General features: G+C 37.3%; 1 protein-coding gene across 7 annotated transcripts in view; it reads right to left on the bottom strand.

Moving 5' to 3' along the window:
- Nucleotides 1–24,822, bottom strand: part of LRRC8B (leucine rich repeat containing 8 VRAC subunit B) — a 63,790-nt gene that overhangs the window by 25,293 nt on the left and 13,675 nt on the right. For 2 of the 7 annotated variants that reach the window (XM_039838782.1, XM_039838779.1), the window contains 3 exons: nucleotides 16,637–16,693; nucleotides 5,391–5,526; nucleotides 1,668–1,722 (listed from right to left, as the gene is read on the bottom strand). The gene's annotated coding sequence lies outside the window, so the exon portion shown is untranslated. Of the gene's footprint in view, nucleotides 1–1,667; nucleotides 1,723–5,390; nucleotides 5,527–14,230; nucleotides 14,293–16,636; nucleotides 16,694–24,822 lie in introns of all 7 variants that reach the window. The other 5 variants (XM_039838778.1, XM_039838777.1, XM_039838783.1 and 2 more) reach the window with 3 other exon arrangements.

Here is a 24,822-nt window from a genome sequence, read left to right as displayed (position 1 = left end):
GTCGCAAATACAGTCCAGAATATTTCTATGTTATACTTTTTTAAACTATAATGCAAAATGAGATTTTTTTTTAGCTTTGGAGCAGACAAACCAATGTATTCTTGAAATACTTAAAAATGTGATTAAGCAACTAGTCTTAACTCTTTCTCTAAAGTTAACGTTTATATACACTCAATTATGGAGGCTAGAACTACAAAGGCATACTAAGAAGATATGAGGCCTGGTTTCTGCTCTCAAAGGATTTACACTCCTATTGTAGGAGAAAACATTTATAGTTGAGAGCACCACCATCTTATGCTGTCACTTCAGTGACAAAATGGGTGAGATGATGGCGAAACCTAAAAAGCATTTACTTCATTTGGTTATACAAGCAAAATGACCAAAGAGAATGGGTGAAACATTACTAAACAAAACAGCACTCATCAAAGAGACTTCAGAACTTTAGTTGGTTTATGCAACAAATACTTAGAATGCCAGAGGGAGTTCTAAGTGTTAGGGAAATATAGGTATGTAAGATCGACAAGACCCCTGCTCTCAGCGACCTTACTGAGAAGTACAGAAAGAGATACAAAAATCAAATATACAAACACAATAAAATCAGAAACACCTTGAAGACTACTTCAGTTTGAGTGATCAAGGAAGGCCTCATTAAAGAGACTGCCAGTCTCTAAATGGAGCTAGCCATGTGATGATATTGGGGAAGATCATTCCAGGAAGAAGGAGCAAGAAGCTTAGGATGTGTGAGGACCAGGAAAGAGGCCACTTGGCTGGAATGTCAGGAGCCTTTGTAAAGTACAAGAGGGATGGAGGGCTTGAAGCCAAAGTAAAGAGTTTGGATAATAAATAGTCCAGGAAAAGCCACTGAAGAGTCATAAGTGGAGGAGGAGCTGATGATATTAGCTTTTAAAAATTAATCAGCAGGGAAATGTGGATATACTCAAGAAGTCAAAGGATCTATGCCTTCATTTATAAAAGGGTGTTCAGAATATAGGAGGGGACAGGCACACTGTTCTCACCACTGCTTCTCCTGGACTGTGTGTTCAGAACTGGGTGACACACTTTTAAGACATATGTTGTATTCACAACACTAGAGAGTCATGCTATTTAGTACAGTGTATAAATTAATCATTCATTATGACAAAGTCAAAAGCTCTGCTACAGAGCTAATTTAAGATTGATCTTCCACAACTATAAAAGAAAAGTGATGTTTGCAGGAAGCAACAGTGCATAGAGCTTTTTAATGTCTGACTTACCTACTCCAGGAAAGCATGCCTATTATGGAAATATGACAAATCAATTCTATACATTAAAAATACTACCTTAAACAAAAATCTGAAAAATATAGACATGGAGTCATGTAGTCTAAGTCTCTCATAGACATTTACTATATATTTTTAGACCTTTAATGTTAGAAAATGACAAATATCAAACACACACATACAAAAACAACAAAGCACAAGTAAGTAAGATGACATTTTACTAAAATGTATACAGATTTAGTTTTTATTTAACTGGTTTTAAAACATCAAAAAGATTTTACTCAAAACGTCTGTAGGAATAGTAACCTCTTTTTACATACTAAGCATTCAATATTTGTTTGCCCCAAGCTACCAATGTAATAGTAATTATCTTTACCATGTGTTCATAATTCAGAATGTTAATCTTACCCTGTGAATGTTGCTCAACCGGAAACTCTGCAATTAGTTTCTATTTGAAAAATTCCTACAGAGAAATCATAAACATATTGTTATATTTTATGCATCAAAGGGACTGCAAGACAATTTATCCACTTATGTAGTTCTAAAATTTTCAACATCTATAATAACTTTACGAAACATGAAACATATAAACGAAAAATTTTTTAAAAAGTGACCATTGTTAAAGGGATTACCTTCTGACCTCTCACAAAAGGTTTTAACTAATACCCAGGAACAGAAACAAATCACTGTCACAAGTTACACATTTAATCCCATCACCATGGCAACTTATAAGGCATAAAATATGAACATTAAATTTTTAATGAAAAAAATTTTTAATGAAAAAAAAGTATGTATTGTATCTGAGGCACCACTCATTTTATACATAAAAGATGGAAAAACCCATTGAAAATATCTATGCTTATTACAGAAAATAGGGAAACATTAGGGGAAAAAGATTTAATATTTGAGATTGTTTTCTCCTTCCAGGATTTTTTGTTTTGTTTTGTTTTGCTGGACAATTGGTTTTACAGAATTGTGCCGTTATAAAATTCAATGGCACAATATTGAGATCTCCTTTGTCTCATTTATCATAGGCTTTCTTGATGTTGTTATAGTTTCTCTAAAGATCATTTTTGATAGAAGCATAATAAATAGTTTATATATCATTATGTCACAGTTCACAAAACCATTTTCCTATGAATTTTAGATTTCTCCTTTTTATTATGAAGAATGCTATAAACATCTCTACTTTCCTTTGTATAAACTTCCAAAAGTGAGAGTATGGTCAAATTATTTCCCAGGAAGGTCATACTAATTTTCTTTACCTTAAGCAATATGACTAAGCACTCTCACCAGATGGGGGAATTATTAAAAAACAAACAAACAAACTTTGCTAATTGCATATATGAAAAGTGATCTTATTGTTGCTTTATTCTGCATTTCTTTGAATTGGGTTGAATGCTTTCCAATATGTTCTATTAATGAGTTTCATTCCTTTTTTCTACTTATCATTTATCTAAACCAGAGGAATATTTTGCTGAAAAGAAATAAATGTAGAACTTAATGAAATCTCTCTCATAATGAATGGCAACTTGTCATCTCAGAGTGTGGTTATTGTTATTAAGTTAAAAAAAAACAAAACAGCAAAATGCAGTTTAATTTCTTCATCCAGGCTAATACAAAATACTCTTAATTTTAGAAACCATAACAAAAGTAATTGCCTTTCTTATTCTCCAACAGCAAACAAAAGTACAAGTTAGAAGGATGAAATGTGAAAATACTAAATGGCAAAGCTTCTTAGAATAGAATAGTCCACATTAGGCAGGATAAAAACAGGACTCAGGCTGTCATAGTGATTCTGACAGACCCAGCTGCTGAGACAGCATCAGTGGATTCTTGTGGATTCTTTCGTTTGCTGGGCTAATGAGTGTTATAAAACTGGCATTACCTGCCCCTTTAAAAACACTCTCTCCCCAGCAGCAGGACGCAGGTATATTTTCACTTAAAAAATCAATTCCAAAAAATCATCTCCAAATCTGGAAGACAAGCAAAACACTGCGAATCTCCTTTCTCAAATAACAGCTCCTTTCAGAAGGTTACCAAATAAAGACTTATAAGGGAATACTCTCAAGTGACTGTAGATTAAGAAACAATAGGAGGCAATAGGCTTTCTGATAGAAAAACTAAAGGCCACAAGGCTTTTACTTTGAAAACTGAGAAGTCTAGATGCTCTCATGTTCTGCTGGTGGGTAGAGATAGTGGAGAAGATAGTGGAGACTGACAACAACAACAACAACAACAACAACAAAAATTCCTTTGCAGAAAAGCAAAGAACTATTGTAAAATTCTGGAATCTAAGAATAGCTTTCCATTTGGATGGATGAGTCTTTTAGTGATAGTTACATAAAATCTTAGATTTAGCAAGAAGTCAAGAATCTCCTCATAATCACTTGATCTCATTTTGCAGGTCAGATATGGCATGAATTACTACAATACCACACTCATCGCCCTTTGTCAAATTCCATAAGTTTAAGGCTTTAGGTTATGTAAAATTAAAGTACTCTACTTCATCAATTTGAAAGGTTCATACTAAGAATGCCAGATGTGCTTAAGTGAGGAACATTTCACTTCACCATCTGTCTCACCCGGAAATTACCTCCATGAGCCACCCTGACCTCCACAGGCTGAATCCACTGCTCTTCCATCTGTGTTCCTAGAACACTTTACTAATAGTTCTCTCACGCTGTTTTACAGTATATCATAATCTACTGCCTCAAGTTCCTTGAGGACTAGGGCAGTATCTTATTTACCTATATCCCTGAGATCTACCACAGTGTCTCTTTCCAGGGCTAGATTAAGGGGCTGGATATTACAGCAGCTTCCATATACAGATTCACCAACGAGGTGTTGAAAACATCTCTGAAAACTTAACTAGTATCTACCAGAACTTTTCTCAGGGATTGTACAGAATGTGGCTGGAAGGAAAGATAAGGAATCTGCTATTTCTCTTCCGGTCGGTTAGATCCTGGGAACTGGCAGAGGGGGAGCTAGAAGGTTTCTCTGGCTCCTCTCCCCTCTCACAGTGCTTGGCTTTGCCTTGTAAAAATGTCATGAACAAATGTTTAAAGAATAACCATCTAAAGTGACATCAGATTGTTAGCCTGTTCAGAGACAAGTTATTAGCCCACCGAGAGTACTCTCATGTCTCAGTCCTATCCCTGTCCTCACCATAAAAAAAATTAGTAAATAATTATTGAGTGAATGAATAATGCCAGATCAGGTTCACCACCCAGTTAGGAACCAAATGGTATGGAGGAGGAGGCTTGGCTCTCTAAGAGATCTGTAAACACAATTGGTATACTCCCATAATGGATCTGGAAGGGTAGCAATGCAAAGTGGTGGGGGCAGAACCTCACGTATTTCCATCACCCTATGACAGGTACAGAGATTCAGAAGAAGAGGCTAAGCCTTTAACCTTCAGAAAGAAAGGAGAAAAATTCATAGCTGCTGACTTCCCCACCAAATATGACATTTCACAAATCTGAATGTAGAACTGCTGTCAAATTCAGCATGACTGGGAGGATTATAATGACAGTGAGTCATTTTGAATCAGTGATGGATCACTGGATAAATGCCACAGCTTTCCTAAATTACTTTAATATCTTATCAAATTATGATTTCAAAATTCTTTTATATGTTAACAATATAATGCACCAGGAATAATGCTGTCACCAGTGGAATTATCAAGTTATCATCTAAGCAAGGATGGTATGTATCATGCCCTGCCCATCTTCCCCCAAGATCACAGGCTCTAGGATGGCATTTCTTGCCTACTGAGGGCCTGCCACATAGTAGGTGCTCCATACATACTGCAATTCTAAAACCTTGTGACCTATGATCAAACAGACAACACTGAATGTCCTTGGATGATTTCGGTCTTATAAAATAGTGATCATGGTAAAGAAAGCTAGCTACATCTGGTATGACATATTCTTAACCTAATGACAAAAATCAAATCGCCATGCATTGCAAATCAGCCGAGTATTTAGATTGGACTAATTTGAATTAATTTCTGACCATAAAATACATAATTTTAATGTTCACCAAGTATTAAATGACCACTAATCACAAAAGATGTTTTAAATGAACACTGCTGCCCACTGACCCTCAAAACGCGTAGTTGATCCATACCTCATGCTACTTCAGCATTTAGGGAGTGCTGATAGTTCTATTATACTTCCATTAAACTGCATCACAAGTAGCTTGTTAGATGCCTTCTCGACTCTCACTTTGAGCTCTCAGGAGAGTTCAGTGTACAGGACAGGACCTAACACACAAGAGATTCTCAGTAATTATCTGTCGAACGGGAAGAGGCGTTAAGAGATGGAAAGAAGAAGGCTACCATTTACTTTGTACTTTGTGAGTCAGGTATTATGATCTATCACAGCTCCAATTGAGAAAGCCGAGGATTGGAGAAACTAAGAAACTTGCTTGAGCTCAAGAAGCAAACCCAGAATTCACACTAGAATTCTAAGAGCCATCTGCTATCCTGCCTCTCCAATGAGCTCTATAAAATGGAAGCTCTATATAGACTACGAAGCCTTTCTTTTTAAAAAAATATAATCTACCTTTTAGAGAAACTAAAATGTACAATCTAAAATAAATCAGATGTATAGAGTTTTCCAACTCATTACTCAGTAGTCTATCTAATGAAACGGAATCAACAAGTGCTCCCTCCATCCTTCCTGCCTCTATTAAGTAATTAAGATCAACATGATAGACAGAGCAAGGGAGCATCCGGCTGGCGTAACTCCTTACAGAGAAACATTTACCCACCAATTTAATGACAAGAGGAAGGATCAAATTTTCATCTGTACTTAAATGATGTTTTACATAGCTTTTCTTCCTGCCTTCCTATTAAAATGTGGTTAAAATAAACTAAGACCATATCACCTAAATATGATCTTCTTTCTGAATCACTCAACAAACAAGTAGCACATGCTCTTAATATGTTAGTTACTTTCAATATGTTAGTTACTTTTTAGGCTTAATTATTATCCACAAATTCTTATGAATATTTGAAAGACTGGGAAAGAAGTGTAGCAGAATGGTTAAGGTTAAGATCGAGTTCTGACTTTGCCATTTACCACCCTCTTGATCTTAGATAAGCTAAGTATCAATTTTCTCATCTGTAAAGTAGATATTAGTGGAGATGTTTTAAGAATTAAATGAGGGAATTTATAAATCAAATGCTTAGCACAGTAGCAGGTACAAAGCATGTGCTCAAAAATGGTAATTTATTAACAGAGTAGTAGCTTTATTTAAAGTAATTTTTTAAAGGTTGGCTTTAAAGTATTATCCTGTAAAGACAAACTAGATTAGACATTAAGAGGTTTGGTTTTCCACCTCAGTTAGTGATTTCCATGCCAGATTTTGGAATATGTCATATGACTCTAGTTACTACTTCGGTGTTATGAAATGTAAATGTAACTTCTCTAAAGTATTTAATATATGGCCCATAGAGAAGACAAAATATTATGAAGCCAAAATAATACACAGATATGTGTGGATGCAACTTAAAAAAAAAAAGGTTAACCTGTGCAAGTAACCTCTGCTTTCTGATGCAATACCTGTCTCTCCAATCAAGATTCACACTGCAGACAAGACAGATATAGCCAATGTCACCTGAGCAAAGGCTATGTTTTAAGTATATAATGGTCACGTTTTAAGTATACACACTTATATATTTAAATATATAACTCTCTATATAAAACTATAATTATAGTTGCATAACAATGTGGATGGCTTAAAGCCACAGAACTGTACACTTTAAAACAGTTAAAGTGGTAAATTTTATGTTACGTATATTTTACCACAAAAAAATCTATAATCATGTAAAACAGGAAAACTGTTCTGACTGCTTTAAAATAAACAAAAATAGATTACACAAATCAAGTATATAGTAAGCCCTAGTATACTAAAAAAACATGCCAATGCACAAAAATATAATTTTCCTGTGTTAGATATGCTTTGTCTACATTCATAGGTTATTAAAATAAATACTAAATATTATCAATTTTGTTTGTTACCTTGAATTAGATGGGTTTGGGTGGGAGAGATATGATCCTACTAATTTGTCCAGAAAAGGAATAGATTTTTTTTTTTACATTAGATAGCCATATATGAAATTAACACATTCAAAAATCTTCTAGTGACTATCTAGGTAAGCACACATAAGATTTTTTGCCCCCGGAAAATAACCGTGGAAGCACCCCCATGTTTACCAAAATCACGAATAAATTTATGTGGATTTGAAAGTATTTGATCCTTTTATTAAGAGGTCAATCTATCAAGTTGGTCAACCCTGACTAGGTGTCAGGAGACCCAATTTCTACTCTCTGCTTTACATCTAACTGACAGTATAATGTTGGGCAAGTTATCTCCTCTCACTTGACCTGACTTTCCTCACTTGTAAAGCTAAAGAGACAGACAGATGATCGATAGACCCTCCACTTCCTGCATTCTACTAGTCTACGAGTTGATTAATTGCAGCTGGAGCTATGGGATACATAATCTGAAAAGACTCCTCTGGAGTGGTGAGAATTGGACAGGGCTTTAAAAGGACAAAAGTGACAACACCAGGGAAAGCATTAACTCCAAGAAGAATGGTGTATGTTTTCTTAGGAAGAGAGCACTGAATGGTTTACAATTGGCGGTTGGTCTTGCTAAAGAGAGAGTAAAAGTGGGTGGTAGCTAGAAAAGAAGGTCATCAGGTCAAGCATACAATTAATGAAAAAGCACTGATTTTAATTGAAGTAGAATGGTAACTGGGAACCATGGAAGGTCTTAATACAGACTTATCTTTTTAGGAGTGGAATTCATTAGGATTCAGTCCTTGGCCAGTAGCGTTTCTGCTCATGCATATGCTCTCCTGGGCTGATACCCTCCACTCTTAAGGATTATCCACCACCCCTGTGTAGATGTTTCCCACACTACACAGCGAGCCCAGCTCCCCAAGCCCAAGCCTCAGAATCTCCCCAGCATCTTCCTGGCTATCCACTGAGATATCTGGAAGCAACTCAAACTCAGCATGTCCCCAACTGAATCCACCATTTCTGCTCACGACTACACCAAACCTGCTCTTTTTGGGTCCCTGAATATTGGTAGCAACATCAAGGCTGATAGCTGAATGATGCTGAAGGGTGATGGATAGTAATAGCAAGAGCTCAGGCACCTAACCCCAAAGCCTTCTTCTTCTCTATTCCCCCAAGTTGGTCAGTCCCTTTCTTAAACTAGCCTCTTCTAGATCTCTGATCCCACTGCCTGGGGCAGAGCCTGCCCCATTCCTGGGGAGGACAACTGAAATACCTTCCTCAGTCCTGTTTCTATACTGCAGCCAAAGAGCTCTTTCTAAAACGTTTCACCTCCTGATTTGCTTTTTGTTGTTATAAAAACAAAATAATGTCTCAGGGAGGGAGAGGTGAAGGAGGCCTGGCAACGGAACTTGATGGAAACAAGTTCTATCCAGCATCTCTCGTTGTTTAATTGATTCTTGCTATTTCCTTCCCAGGAATGCTAGAGTTTGACCCCAATAGGCTGGGCACACTGCATCACATATCCTGTCATCACTGTGACTGTCACTTGCTTGACAATAGCGGGGATAAGAAGACAGGATGCTTCACCATGTGACCCACTGGCAACACAACACAGTCCACCTCCCCTTTTGGTACGGCCACCTCTGATCTCAGTTCACGCTGAGGTTAGATACAGTTTCAACTGTATGTGAGGGGAAGGGATTTTTTAAAGCCTCTAGCTCTGTTTCTATCTACATGTTACTGGTGTCTATGCTCTTAGATGCTGAGCACTTTTACAGAAGCTTTCTTCCACTTCCTAGTCAGGAGCCGCCATGACTGTGGCAGTACCTTCTGGGTGTACAGAGTGAGCACGACTCGACGTATTGCTCTATAAGACGTATTGCTCTATAAATGCTCTGGAGCTGTTTTAGGCAAATGCAAACCACCCAATTTTACTTTGTTTTTATTCCTTTTGTTTCTCCCAACCCTAGGGGCCTTGTTGCTGATTGAGTGAAGCCTCCGCTTCTCCACTCCCCCCACAAGTGAAAGTGAAAGGTAGGGGTTGGTTTTTCATGGTTGCAGTGTGGAAAATGTGCACTGCCAGGACTCCCAGGCCTGCTTCCACTACCATCTCCTTGGGCTTAGGCAAATCACTCACCCCATCCAAGCTCCCCTGTCCTTGGCTTTCCAATATAGATAATCATACTTATATTATTGGTAAAATAAATATTGTGGAAGTACTTTAGAATCATTAAAGTGGTACCTAAATGTAAAGGGAAACCAGTAAAGCATGCCAATTCTTTTGCTGATAAAGTAATTTTAAAAGAGGATGGCCTTGGAACATTATCTTAAATTGAAACAAAACAACCCATGAAGTGAGCTTTATTTAGTCAACTTTAGTTCCAAGGAAACAAAACAGCAAGTGTTACTAGGTTACTGACACCTCTTAACATTTAAGTTCTACTACGAAGTCAAAAGAAATTTTGCCAAAAGGCCCGAGGGTCCAGGTTTAACTATGTGGCTCCAACACAGAATCGCACTGTGACAAGACAACAACCTGAGTAGAGAATTCTTCTCCAAATCAACCGTGCAATAATGGACTGATAATAGACCATTTACAGTCTAACAATTGGGGATTTTAAAAGAAACAAACAAACAACACCCACAACCTTTGGCACATAGTGAAGTGTAACCAGTGCCTATTGGCCCAACCCAGAGAAGGACTTTTAAAACATTCCACTCAGCCAACACTGCTTATTTCTGCAGGGTCCGAATTTCTCTGAAAGAAGGTGTGGGAAGTGAAGCATTGGGCAAGAATGTTAAAAGAGAAAACAGGTCGGTTTTGAAAGAATAGGCTTTTACGTCATCTATTATTTCAGGGGAAAAGTCCACATTCACCTTGATGTTAAATCTACGCTTCGTATTTGCAACTTGGTGAATGGCTGCTGGCCAAAATCACTGGTTTCTATTTACTACCCTGCTGGAGCAGATCAATGTGTGCTTTACATTTAGGGTAAATGAAGTGAGATATCTTCTTTTGACATGATTTTCTGACATTAACTAGGTTTCTTACAATGTAATCCTTTTGATACTAACTACCTAGAGTTATTGTCAGACTCCACAGGTTCAAGGGCTCAGTCCTACAAGACTGTTGTCCCCACTTCAGACACCAGTCCCAAGTCCTGGTTCCCAGACTACCTACACTTCTGTCTGACTTGATGGCAAATTCAGGGGTTCCCACAACCCTTCCTTAAGTTCAATAATGCACTAGAACATAGAACTCACAGAACTCAGGGACAACACTTTACTTAGAATTACTGTTTTCTTGTTGTTGTTTGTTTTTTGTTTTGGTAAAGATACAACTCAGGAACAGCCAGATGGAAGAGATAATAGGGCAGGGTATTTTGTGGAGGGGCAGGGGCAAAGTTTCCCGGCCCTCTCCATACACTATCCCCTCCCAGCACCTCAATCTGTTTACCATTGTGGAAGCTCCCAGAACCCTGTCACATTTAGGAGTATTTATGGAAATTTCATTATACAAGCATAATTGATTAAATTGCTGGTCATTGGTGATTAAAAATCTCCAGTTCCTCTCCCCCTTCCAGAGGTCAGGGGTAGACTGAAAGTTCCAACCCTCTAGTCACATGATTGGTTTCTATGGAGATCAGCAGCCATCCTGAAGCTATCTAGGGGCCCACCAAGGAGTCACCTCACCTAGTACAAACTCATGGTTGTAACTAGGTATAGTTGAAAGGGCTTTATTATGAGTAGCAAAGGATGCTACTATTGGGAAATTCCATGAGTTTTAGGATCTCTAAGCCAGAAATGGAGGGCAGGGCAAACACCAAATACAGATGTCTTATACCACTTGTAACATGTCGATGCATGAGAACAGTCTCACACAAGGGCTAATTCTTATGCAAAGCAGTTGCAATTTGAAACAGTGCCAAGCAATCCACTCAGAAGGTCAAGCTCCCTTTCAAGGCTCAAAGAGGGCAAATATTCAAGCCATTGACTTCCTGAGTCAATGACTTACAGGAGTTATTTCCTAAGAGACGACTTCTCTGACCACTCCAATCAGGCTCTTCATGGCGTGCTCTTTTAGTTCCCTGTCTCTTGCTTTCACAGCACTGCTCACATATCTTCATGTAATTGTTCAATTAAAGGTTTATTTCTCTTCCACTATAAGCTCTGTGACCTCTGGTCTACATGTGTCATCCTCATCATTGTAGCCCATGGCTTAGCTGGCAGAAGCTGCTATTAAACATTAATGAACAGATAAAAGAATAAAAATTAGCCCCCCTTGTTTGGAGTGAACACCACAAAAACTTCCTATAACAGCCTCAATTTGTCTTTAATTCACCAAATACTACATGACATGCTAAGGTCCCCAAATAAAGATTCCACGTGAGCCCTGTCAGCCATGGCATTAAGAATAAATGGAGGCAGCTCAGGGCATATTGAAGTGACAGAGAAAGGTCAGGCTTCAAAGAGAACCCACAAATAACTAATCAGAACGCCCACATTCTAAAGAAGGTGACAGGTAGGGTTTCTGCACATTGGGCTTCAGAACTCAGCAGGATTCTGCAGCTTCACTTGGTGTTAACAAAGGAGAAAAACCATGTTCTCCCTGGAAATGCTGGAGTTCTGACGGCTTCCCAGGAGACAAAAGCCGCATTCTCCATCTGGAAGCTTAACATAGGACTTCTAAATCAGGGTCGGGGCTGTCTGGCTCTAACAAATTCAGCTGCACAACATGCATAATCTCCATTCAAACGTAAATTTCTCCTTGTGGACAGCATATGACTCTATGGTTATTTTTTAGCAACCAGACTTGAAAGACTGTGCCAAGAAAGCTAATGGTGTGTTTTTTTTCCTTACCCACACAGAAACAATATTTTTCTATTTATATTTGACAATGCCATCTGTTTTTATTGTAGAAAGTCTTATCTATTCAAGGAAGGCAACAATTTAGTCACGGTTAGTTGAATAGAGGTAGAAATGAAGAGGCCCCTAGGTACCACTAACTTGTGTCATGACCAGAGATGGGGCCCCAGGAGAAAGTATAGGAGGAATGTCTTATCTTGTGTCCACTCTAACACTATACGTACTCAATAATCATGACCTAGCTTCTGCTAGATGCAAAGCATCACCCCAGATGCTAAAGGGGGTAGAAGGGTGTCAAACATGACCCTCAAAAGGAACTTATGCTTTGGTGAGATAAAGCATGAATATAAGAAGGATCAAAAAAATGGATTATACAGCTGTGTCTTAAGGCCATATATGCCAAAGGAATAATAGTTACGACATAGGATTTACGAGTTGAATCATAAAAGATGCATAGGATTTATACAGGTGGAAGGTGAAAGGACAAGGGATTAATAATAGGGCACATAATATTTTATATGGAGGAACAGAAACAAATAAAGAAGGTAAGAAGAATCCAAGGTGAATTTAAGTAGTTAAGTATATAGATGGAGTGGTATTTTTGAGACAGAAATAACGAAGATAAAATTAGGAAGTATATTAGAATAAAATATTAAAATAAAGTTTAGAATGTTAGGCTAAGAACTTTTCAAGACATAGCTCAGAACTCAGCATATAACAAGCAGCTGAGAAATGACTGTTTGGGAGTAAAAAATATCACTTTTAGAATTAATAACCAAATATTTTTACAAGAGCAGAAAGAAGTTTTTATTTGATCATACAAGCAGAAGGGAATCACTGATGGTATCTGAGCAGGGGAATCATGGAAAAAATATATTTAAGGACATATTGGTGCATATTAGGGAAGTTAATTTGAAAGCGTCAGAAAGAAAGAGTTGCAGAGAGTTTGAGAATGAGAACAGGAAGCCCAATTCTATATTAGGGTAGTATCAGATCACCATGTAAAATAAAACATAAATAAACTTCAAAATTAAAGTAAAAATTTTGAAGTAGAAACTAGTTATGTTTTAAAAAATTAAACTATCAGATTAGCCAGCAAAATGATGCATCTGAAGAAAACAATTAGATATCGAGGGAGCAGATTTTTCCAGAAAGTTTTAATTGATGTTTTCAAAAGAGAAATGGATTTAATTAGATTTTTTTATTTGCTTTTTTTACACTATATGGTATCTGAATACTTTGGTGAAATTAGATGCTTTAGGGGTAAAACTGTCACTTTTAGAATTAATAGCCAAGTATTTCATGAAATGCTATAACACACAAGAACAGCCATTTAAAACATACACACACACAGAAAGGTACCTGATATACTGGTAGTGGCCACGTTAAACACACCATAAGCAGGCCATCAGCTTAAGAATATACTGGGCCTTTCTTCCAGAAAAGTCATTCGGTGTTCATTATGTCACTCCCTATGCAATCAAACCTCTGTTTAAAATCAAGTTACAATTACTCTAATTATAGGTCAACATTTCATTTGTTTCACAACTGGTGCCTACTGAAACAGTTCTGCAAATGACTTCACCAAAGGTAACCTAATTCAGTGCCAAAACGGTTTTTTGTATTTTTTTCAAGAGTTTTCTTTAAGCAACTGATTTACCAGTTTAGGCACCAGAAATCTTATTTTTATAATCTTAATAAAAATTACTACATGAACTAAATCTAAATCAAACCAAAATGCTTTTGTCCATTATGAAACGATAATCTTCTCTCATAAACACTTTAAACATTTCCCAGCAACAGGCTTATGTGGACAAACCAGGAAGTGAAACCAAATATGGTCCCACTGTGAAAGCCAAGTACAATGAAAGAATACACTAGGAATTAGCTGATGCACTATTAAAATTTCATTTAAATAGCCATTACTTTAGAAACATCTGTTTAATTAAAGCAGTAATATGAGGCATTTCAAAAGCATAAGTCTTTTTTTGTTGTTTGGTGATTTCCCCAATCTTCTATGCAAATATCTTTTTGTAGCTAGGCTGGCTCATCTGAAATGAGAGCACTTACCAAGCCTGCCTGGTGAAGGGAGAACAGGGGTAAGCTATCATTTTCAGGCTGGCAAATCCACTCTGCAACAAAACAGTAGCAATCTTTAGTGACTTGCTTTGGAGAAATGTACCTTTTGCTTAGAAGGTAACAAGCAGACTCCATTTCTCTTAGTTATTTTGCTGGGGTTACTATCATTCTCTTTATTCTACTGTAACTTACAAACTCCCTGAAAACAGGAACCATATTTCACTTGTTTGATTAGTTTGTTTTTCAGCTGAGTATGAAGACTCAGTGACTCGGGCATAGTAAGAGTTATAATAAGTATCTAGTGATTATTCTTATTGTCTAAGGATAGTTTATCAACCAAGACTTGTCGCAGTTTATATTTCCCTTATAAGATGGATACTAGGCAGAATCATAAATTCCTGTATTCCACTACCATTTATTTCCCTTACTTCTAGTAGGCTGCCTGTGAGAGAGGGGGTTAGAAGACAGTGCAAAACTAAAATGAATTCTCACCTAATGATTATTCTTCTTTACAGAAGAACGTGTCTAAATCCTAAGCTTGTCTTTGAACTCATAAAAGAAGTCAGTATTGAGGTAGGCCAGTTCCCCAGTCAGTCTCCTCATCTCTGGTCACTTCATTTTCTTCCTGTTTTTCTCTCACTCCCTGCTCCAAATGCTATACTTTCATTACAGTGCCTGATACTTGTATTCATTCGATCTGCTTGACAGGGGAGAGTTTATTGAACATTTGCTATGGCATGGGCTAAACAGGACAAGAAAGAATAATCAGTAAGCGAGAATTAATTTTTAAATTTTACCTTATATCTACCCTTAAAACACTCATAAAAGATGGGAAACATACATAAATAGGAAATAGGAAAACATACAATCAAAGATTCAACTATAGTTGAAACAATTAGATACCACTGCATAATGCTTTAAAGTTTGTGAAGCATTGTTACCATAAGTCGTTTAAACCATGCACTTGACTTTATGATAAGGATCAAAGCTCAGAGAAAAAAAAATAAGCTAAGTCACACGTCTAGCGATCAAGAGCCTGATCCCGTAACTGACACCAAACACAGTGTTCTTCCCACCGTCTGAAGTCGCCTTCCACAAAGGTCAACAGCTACAGTTCAGGGAATGGAGAAAGCAGGACAGGTGATGTGCACCTGAGTGACATGTAGGAACTGGATCAGAAGGAAGAACTCCAGTTGGGCAAGGGCAAGAGCAGAGAGGTCTTGAGTGAGGAAAAGTGGTGGGGCAGCAGGTTCCCCTGAGGAGAGAATCTTCATAGCCAAGAGGGAGATAAATTCAAATTAAGTGAGATAGAGAGAACATTTAGGACTTAAGATTCCAAAACGAAGAGTATGATTTTACTCACAAAAGAAAACAATTATTGATTCCAAAACAGAACACAAGCAATGTTTTAGGAAAATTATCTGGTGGGCCATGAGCAATACACTGGGGCAAGTGGAAGGGTGGGGAGACAGAATGAAGGCTAGGGAACCAGGCAGGACCCCTCTGCAGTTACTCAACAAGGAAGTAGTGAGGACCAGAGGACTGTTAGTGAAAATGACCAGGAATGAAGGAATTTCAGGAGAACTAATGGAAAATCTGACAAGTATTGGCTGATGGGAGAGACGGGCAAAGGAGAGAAGAAGCAAGTCAGACTGGTGAAAGGTTCTAATAAACAGTGAAAGCGCTAATTAACAAGTCCAAGTCACTGGAAGATCAACGAACAATCTGGTGAATTCTGCTCTTTCACTTTGAATCAAGGATGATTCATTAACATAATTAAGGTTTTATACCCTTACTAGAAGTTTGACGTAACCAAGTTTTGACTGAGTATTGCTCTCGAGAGTGAATCCAGTGGGAAAGCTAAAGGTGCTGATGTGAAAAGGCCCTCTAGGTTCAGATCATAAAGACACATGGAAAGACACATGTTATGGAATCAATGAAGGTTTTTATGCTTGGGAGTAACATGATGTGGTCAGTGTGAAATTTTTAATTTAGAAATTCAGAATTTGCCACTTTTGTAACAGCGGGGAAGATTCATTAGAAGGCAGAAATATACAAGGTAAGTAGGAGACCAGATCAATAGTCCAAAGGATAAAACAAGAAAGAAGGCTTGAAGGAAGACGTGACTGGGTGTGAGAAAAGTGGAGAAAAGCAAATACTTTTAAATACCATCACTTTAAGAACTTTCAAACAGGTATTCTGCTAAATAGCTTATGGGCATGGGATCTAGAGTTATTGAGGCATTGGCCAGAAGGACTGGTGGCAGACTAGATGTTAAAGAGAGCCAGGACTCAAGGACAAGTGACCGCCCCAGTTTTGGCCACAGGGTCAATGGTGAAAATTGGTCAGTGGAGGAAGGTGATGAGTGTGATTTTTAAAATGCTGAGTTTGCAGTACCTGTGGGCCATTTAGGTGGTGAGGTCTAGTAGTCAGCTGGAAATACAAACTGGAGCCCTGGGGAGAGGAGAATATATGAATGAGTTTGTTAGATTGTTCATTTTTGCTGCTGACCCTGTTTAATGTTACCTTTAAAGGTCTGTACTTGGTAATTTGGGAAAAAAATAAGTTATTTAAAATAAAGAACTAAATGTAGCCTGAGTGTAATGGAGTTCACTTGATACCTCTATTTCAGAAAATTTCCATTTAAAGCTGAGAATTTAATTTTTTATAAAGACAATCAAGTTGACTAAGATAAAAAGTGTCCATGTGCAGTAGCTCTCTCTCTCTCTCTCTCTCTCTCTCTCTCTCTCTCTCTCTCTCTCTCACACACACACACACACACACACACACACCCCACCAACTCTGAATGACTTCTACTTGTCTTGCCCAACTGGAGGTAAACAGCATTGGAAGTAAAGACTTTGTTTTTAAATAACTTCCAGCCTCCCTGTTGTAAGTGCTCATTGCCTTCCTCATTACCAACTGTCAACTGTCTAACAAAATGTGTTAAGGGCATATTATTCATTTTACTTCAGTGTATAAAAGCTACCCTTCCCACACTACTTCAACTTTAATTTGTGTTCTAAACTTAGTGAATATAGAAGAAATAGTGAATATATTTAGTTTACCAAGAGAGTTACCAGAAACATGAAGGAATTTCGGATGTGGTACGTTTTATATTTTTATAAATATCAATCTTTCCTTTGCTAGCTTTGATAAGTTGGAAAATGTATCCTTGGGGAATCTAACTGTGAAGAATATTTCCTGTTCTGTTTTTCTCTATGGAATTTATCTCCGTTTAATGTACTATATTATTACTTTGTCTATTTTCTGTATCTACCTACTAGGCAGTAAGCTCCAAGAACATTTTATCTGTAGGGTACACTGATGTATCCCCAACACTTAGCCTAGATAGTAGGGGCTTAGTAAATATTTGTGGAGTGAATAAATCACAGTCCTGTGATTATTATATTTCAAGAACTTAACATGTTTTTCCTTAGCAATCGTGACTCTATCTCCATGCTCCAACTTAATTCTGAACCATGATTTCTATTTATATACTCTAAAGAAATGCTTTCAGAACCTATATCATGGTGAGACCTTGAAAGGCACTGAAAGTTATTGATACAAAGGAATTAACATGGGGAAAACTGCAGCCAAGTGTCAACACCTCCCAAGTTCTCCAGGTGATTCCTCTGTCTAACTCTGTCTTAAGAGGAGGAGTTGGTTCTTCCTCTACTCATCCCACCCTGACTTCTGGTTTCCTTATCTCAATTCCTGTTTCAGCATCTGTTTCAGTCTAGGCTTCCTTTTGGTATTCTGACCCCAGGTTACCTGAGTTTGACATCTGTTGTTTTCATTGCTTAAGACTTTCTTTTGTGTGTGGTTAAACCCAGAGAATGCTCTGAGCCTGTATTTCTAAACAGACCACAGACTCACCAAACTTAAAATAATGAGGCAGATATTATAGGCTACTTTCCCCTCAAGGTTCATATTGTCCTTCCGTGTCCCCATTATAAAACCTAATAACTTCCTCACCAGCCTGTTTGCTGGGATAATCACAGTGACCACTTGTATTCCTTACTCAACATAAGTTTTTTTCCTGGTTAATTGAATTATTACACAATCTAAGACAAGAAAAAACTTTTATCATACTACAAAATTCATGTTAAGAATTAAATTAAAAGGACTTCAAACTTAAAAAAAAAGACATGTTTTTTTAAAGTAACTTATGCCATAACTTTTCCATTGGATGTCTAAGTATATGTTAGAAAAAAATACTGTGCTTCTGTACTCTTTGTGAAACATAGCCAGTATATAACCTAGGTCATGGCTTCTTAAGTCATTGGATTGGTCTAATTTAATTCATAGGCCAAGGATTCCAAACTCATCTTCAATTGTATCAGTGGGGCACTGTTTGGCAAGGCCCTCATCATCTGCACAGAAGACAATTCGCTTGACAGCACTCCTTTCCTGGGCAATGACTCAAATCAGCTAGACTGAAAATAAATCTAAAGGGCACCCAGCTGTCATATAGCCACAAGTAACCCTCTGAGCAATAACTTGATTCATTTTTCCCTATTCGTACAATTGGTTCTGCAAACAGGATTGCAATCCAAGAAATGCATTTTCCTCCCACTGTGAAGAGAGAGCTTCTTAGTGTCCTAGGGCGGGCTCTATTGGATTCCTTTGCCCTTATGGGTATGGTAAACTGCACAGAGTGATTTCTTGATTTAATTTAACAAGAAATGGACATTTAAATTCAATGTACTATGTGAACCAGTTACAAACAACAGCTCTAAAATTAGAAAAAAACATTTTATCAAAGGAATGAGCATCAAAGTTTGAGGAACAGACAGGTACTAGACTGAATTTCTATGTCTACTGTTTATAGGCAACTTACTTGTTTTCATCGCAACATTTCTTAATTACTGTTTTTAACTTTCTTATGGAAAACTTTAAATATACATAAAAGTAGAGAGACTGGTATAATGGAGCCCATGTGCCCATCACTCTGATACAACCACCATGATACCCATCCCCGCTGGATGATGTGAAACAAATTCTAGATATCATATTTTACCTGTCTTTTTCAGTATGTATCTGTAAAAGATAAAAATTCTTTTAAAAATATAACCATGATATCATAATCATACCCAATGGGGTGCTGGTAGATTTTAACAACCAGTTCTCTGGGGGTGAAAAAAGGGCCCTGATTTGTAGTCGTTGCCAATTTCCATATCCATGATGTAAATACTCCTACCACGGCTAATTTCAGGGTACCAACATGACATCACTGAATGTGGAGTTGGGAAGTAATGTGCGGCACCACCATTATATAAGACTTCCCCTCTGTAGATACATTAGACACAAGTAACCTTAAGAACACGGATAACAGCAAATTAGTTTACTTCTAATAGTAAAATAATTAAGAAGTGATACATTTCGAGCATTAATTTTAAACTTTAATTTTAAGTCTGTATATTTTAATTTGTAATGGCTGTGTTTAACACCTGACTTGCAAAATGCCTGAAAATACAACAATCAGTTCTCGTCAGTTCTAGCATACCGCTGAATCACATTCAGATAATTAACAATTCTTGAATATTACCAACTATCCAAATTTCTCTGACATGTCTCTCTTTCCTCTTTTCCCCATATAAAATGTAGGGAAACATTTTAAACAGGAAGGAAAAAGGAGCTCTGCTTCAGAAAGCTACATCAAAGTGTTAGGCTTTCCACATGGTTCAGTGCTACTGTGTATAACTCAGTCCTCCGTTAAAGTCTGTTTCCAGGCGGTTACACTAGATGTCATCATGCACGTGTACCTTCATATTACTGGGAGTCATAGTAATGTTTTTATTTCACTTTCACTGCTCATCCCCAGGCCCCCAAGAGAGAGTTTAAAAAGGGGTAAGAGAAGAACTTGGCAGAAGGGAAAATAAGCCCTTTTCAGGTAGACGACCATGAACTGATGGAAGGTTCTATGAGGAAGATTCCTAATAAGCGAGATACCCTTCTGTGACTGTTATGTCCCACCATGGAAACTCGGTTTGTAAAAAGCCTTCTTTAAATGTGATTTCCAGAACTGAATATGGCAAGTCAGATGTGGTAGGGCCTAAGTAGGTGGTAAAGGGGGGGTTGCTGCCATCCTTGATGAGGATGCCAGAATGCACTGCACTCTTCCTTGAGCTCACAGTCAAGTAAAACTCAATTCCAGTCAATGAACCAGTGTCTATGACTACTCCAGACTCCAGTGTGCATTCATAGACCCCCCTCCCGCCACCCAGTCTGTTCCCAAACTGCCTTTCCAACATCATTTCCCACTGCCTTCAAACAAATCCTTTATTCCAGACAGGCCAGCCTACCCTCTGTCCAAAAAATACATACTGTTTTTATGTTTCAAACTTTTCATTATGAAAAACTCCTAACGCATACAAAAGTATAAATAATAGCCTAAGGAAGCCTCGTGTACCCTTCGCCCAGCTTCCACAATTATCAACTTATATCACACCCATGCCCAGGATTGTTTTGAAGCAAATCTTGGATATATTATTTCACCCATGATTATTTCAGTACTGCATACTTTCTTTCCTGCACACCTCTGCTCAGACATTTCCCTTCCACCTTCTTAATCTTTCAAAATTGTATCTTGATCTACAAGGCTCAGCTCCAGTCTCACTTCCTACATTGTTTCCACTGAACTTTCCACTTAGTCATGTTTCCTTGGACATCTCTCCTATTGCCGTCCTGTTGTTCCTTACCTCTTAAACCATATACGCACAATGTCATTGGCCTAGAAGGAGGAAACCTCTCTCACTACATATATAGTGCAACAATAAAGGCTTAGTAGGGAAAGAACTAAAGAAAAACAATTTGGTCTTATTAAGTTTATTAAAATTTGGCACAATTTGAAATCGCATATTGATCAAATTCCTTATATGGATGAGGTCTCATCGTATAGAACAGGGTATGCTGACAGTACGATGGGGCAGAAAGAACACGGAACGTGGAGCTCAAGGCATGGGTTATTGACTTGGCCCTTCTGTTTGTGTGTTATTTTGGATATATTGACTGACTTCTTGGAGTTCGTTCATAAAATAAGAATTAACTGTAGTCATCCTCTCTCTTTCCCTCACTAGATTGTCAAAATCCAAAATCAAATGCCATCATATATAAAAAGATGGCTTTGCAATTGATAGGGTATATTGCTGATATACATCACTGTCTGTAAATGAAGGAATGGTTGGTCATATAACATGACAACAAGAAAAACTATTGCTTTGATTCCTGAGTGTATGAGAAGAAAACATGTAAACTCTTAAGAGGGAAAACTGGAATGTGACAGACAGTATAGGCTTCAGGTGGGGTTCAGAATCAACAAAATTAACCCTGGGAGTAATATAAGAGCAAATCCAGATTCCTTCTGTGACCTTGAAAACCCCTGCCTTATAATTAAAATAGACAAACTAAACTCCTAAAAAGAGATTGCAAAGGAAATGAGATATTTTGTCAGCTATTTAAGAGAAATTCCCATCATATTAAATAGTTAAAAGACAAAATTCAACATTCAATTCTCTCCTTTAAATGAAACTAGAATTATCCAATAAAATGGCTATAATTCTGAATGTATGCTTTCCTAGGACATTCTCAAAACTTTTGGCTTCTCAACTTTGCAATATGCTTTGCCAGAAAACAATCATTAATATCAAACTGCAAGCATTTACCACACTACACCAAACACTACTTAAGTTACAGTGGAACTGATGTCTCTTCTTTCTTCAGTAGAAAAGGGAATAGATAGCTTTCTCAAGAAAATACTGTTCTACAAACCACACTGCAACCTGAATTAGTGTCCTGTGAGAGGTTCTAAACCATCCACTGGAATATTATTATTATGTTTTTCTTGCAAGTAAATATAAATTACAAGGGTTGGGGAAAAGACTTACATTTTACAAAACTCTAGATAATCTAGGACAACGCAAAAAAAAGGGTTTTTCAACTTTGGACATTAATACGATTTAGCAACAGTTGGTAAAAACAACAGCTGCTGCGCCTGGTAAATCCAAATAAGATTATTAGGTCAAAATCAGAGAAATACAGAGAAAATTTCAAAATTCCCAGCACACTGACAACGAAGCACCAAAGGAGAATCTCATTAGGAAAGGAAACATTTTGTTTAGAAAGATTTTTTTTTATAACTTCACCATGTGTGACATCTCTGAGGACTTCACTAGAGAAGAAAAACACAATCAAAAGGGTAAACTATAGAACAAGAGTTTCCTTTCTCTATTCCCCTTCCCATCTAAACAACCCCCACTGCACACATCAGGCAACTCTATGTATCCTTATATCTTGTTTTCCATAAACACATGTAAAGAGAGGTTTTTAAAAATCATGATTTTTCTGTTGAAAAAGTACAAATGAGTAGTTGATAGATGGTCATGGGGATGGGGAGCATGGGACAGGGAATGCAGTCAGCAGTAATATAATGGCTATGTGTAGAGCCAGAGGGAAGATAGAGTAATCAGGGGGATCATTTCATTAACTATATAAATGTCTAACCAATGTACTGTATACTTGAAACTAATAATAAAATAATTTTTTTTTAAATTATGGTTTTTCAAAAATGATATATTATTAGAATAAACATTCTCTTGTATAGATCACTTTAAGATAATGAAAATACCAGCCACTGATTCAGTATACTTTCATACACAACAGGAAAAGAAACAAAGGCATTCTAAGACTTCCAACAAATAAAAATGAAGATTTTATACCATCTAGACATATTATTTTGAATACTGTAACCCATGATGATCAATTATCACATTGAATACTGCAACTCATGATGATCAATTATCACAAAAGACTTCAAAGTTAAAGTCTAATATCTCAAAATAAGAATTAAAAATGTAAAGACGATTTTTTTTTTACTTGCCCATTTGATGAATAATTCAAGGTTGAATTTCAGAGGATGTGGAGAATTAACAAATTTCAGGCTATAACAAAAACTGTTCTGATCAGATCCTGGGACTGCTATGATTTCTTCTAATTTGTCTGTAGTATTCCTTTTCAATTAGTAACTATACAAGCCTAATTTGTCAGCATTAAGTAATCTGACTCTACTTAAAAAAAAACAAACAAGAAAAAAAGTCCATTTAAGCCCAGTTACCTGGAAAACAAATTATAAATCATCAAAAGATAAATCAGGTGGAGCTTGCCCTAATCGTTTCTCCGAGGCAGATAAAACAAAAAGTACAGGGTGAGGACAAAGACACTAATAAGCAGCTGAGGTGAAACTGAAGTAGTCACATATACTCAGTGTATTGTATAGTCATGGAAGGTGATGCTCATCATAAGATAACCATATGTTAAATATTCTTATAATCCCTTTATATCAGTTAACTTCTGTAATGTTCCCACAACTTCATGACATTGTCTCCACTTTACAGATGAGGCAACCGAGACAGCTATGTGACTTAACCTAACTCCGCACGACAACTAGTAAACTCGTAATAGTAAAACTAGCATGAACGTGAATAATTTTCAAAGAAATCTTTGAGGAGAAAAGTAGCTCAGCTCAGTGGAATGAACAAAAGAGTAAACATGAACGCATTCATTCACTCACTCAGTCAGTCATGAGTGGAGCAGTAGAAGTCAGCAAAACGACTGAGAGTGAACTCTTACCCTTCCTACCATCCGTCTGAAGTTTGGCCAAGCTACACAGTCTCTCAGAATGCCAGCTTCGTAATTGTAAAAACAGAAATAATTCTACCTGGCCTACTTTCTACCTTCGCGTTGGTGATAACATCAAATGCAATGGAAACTCCCTCCGCCCAGGAGGTATCAGAGAACAATTGCCCATAAAAGAGTAAACTTCTCAAAAATACAAGCTCTGTTCTCAAAACCTACTCAATATGCCCACAGTTTTCAAGCTATCTAGAAAACAAGGGGCTGTCCTGCAAAGAGTCATTATTCTTCTCGTAGAACAAATAAGACTTCTCTCAAGTTTTTTCTCATTTCAGTCAGAAGACATTCATTTTTAGAAGCTGTCTTGTCCGTTCTGGCTGCTTCAACAAAGTACCACAGATATGGTGGCTTTATCAACACATTTATTTCTCAATTCTAGAGGCTGAGAAGTTCAATATCAAGGTGTCAGAAGAGTCAGTGTCTGGTGGGAGCTCGCTTCCTGGTTCACAGACAAAGCTGTTCTTGCTGTGTCCTCATATAGTTAGAGGGGCAAGGTCGCTCTCTGGATTCTATTTTATGGGCTCTACCCTCATGACCTAATCACTTCTCAAAGTTCCCACCTCCCAATACCATCACTCTGGGGATTAGGTTTCAACATATGAATTTGAGGGTAGGGGGAGATGCAAACTTTCAGTCTATAGCAGAAGCTATAATTTTCAAAGTTGTGCTATTATAATATATATTCACTGGTGATCTGAAATTTGACGATTTGGGGGACCCAATAAATAATCAGGAGGAAGTTAAATCTACTCCTATGAAAAACTGAAAAGTTAGAAGTTACAGAATTAGCATAGTTTGAGTTAAGTTTAATTGCCATGGGATCCCTGTGATGAAAGTTAATGGGAATATTTAATTCTATGACCTCTTTCTCAAATTTCTTTCATATTAGT

The sequence above is a fragment of the Pteropus medius genome, unplaced genomic scaffold (genome assembly GCF_902729225.1).
Source record: "Pteropus medius unplaced genomic scaffold, Ma_sr-lr_union100, whole genome shotgun sequence".
In the NCBI taxonomy this organism is placed as follows: Eukaryota; Metazoa; Chordata; class Mammalia; order Chiroptera; family Pteropodidae; genus Pteropus; species Pteropus medius.
This window is presented reverse-complemented; position numbering and strand designations above follow the sequence as displayed.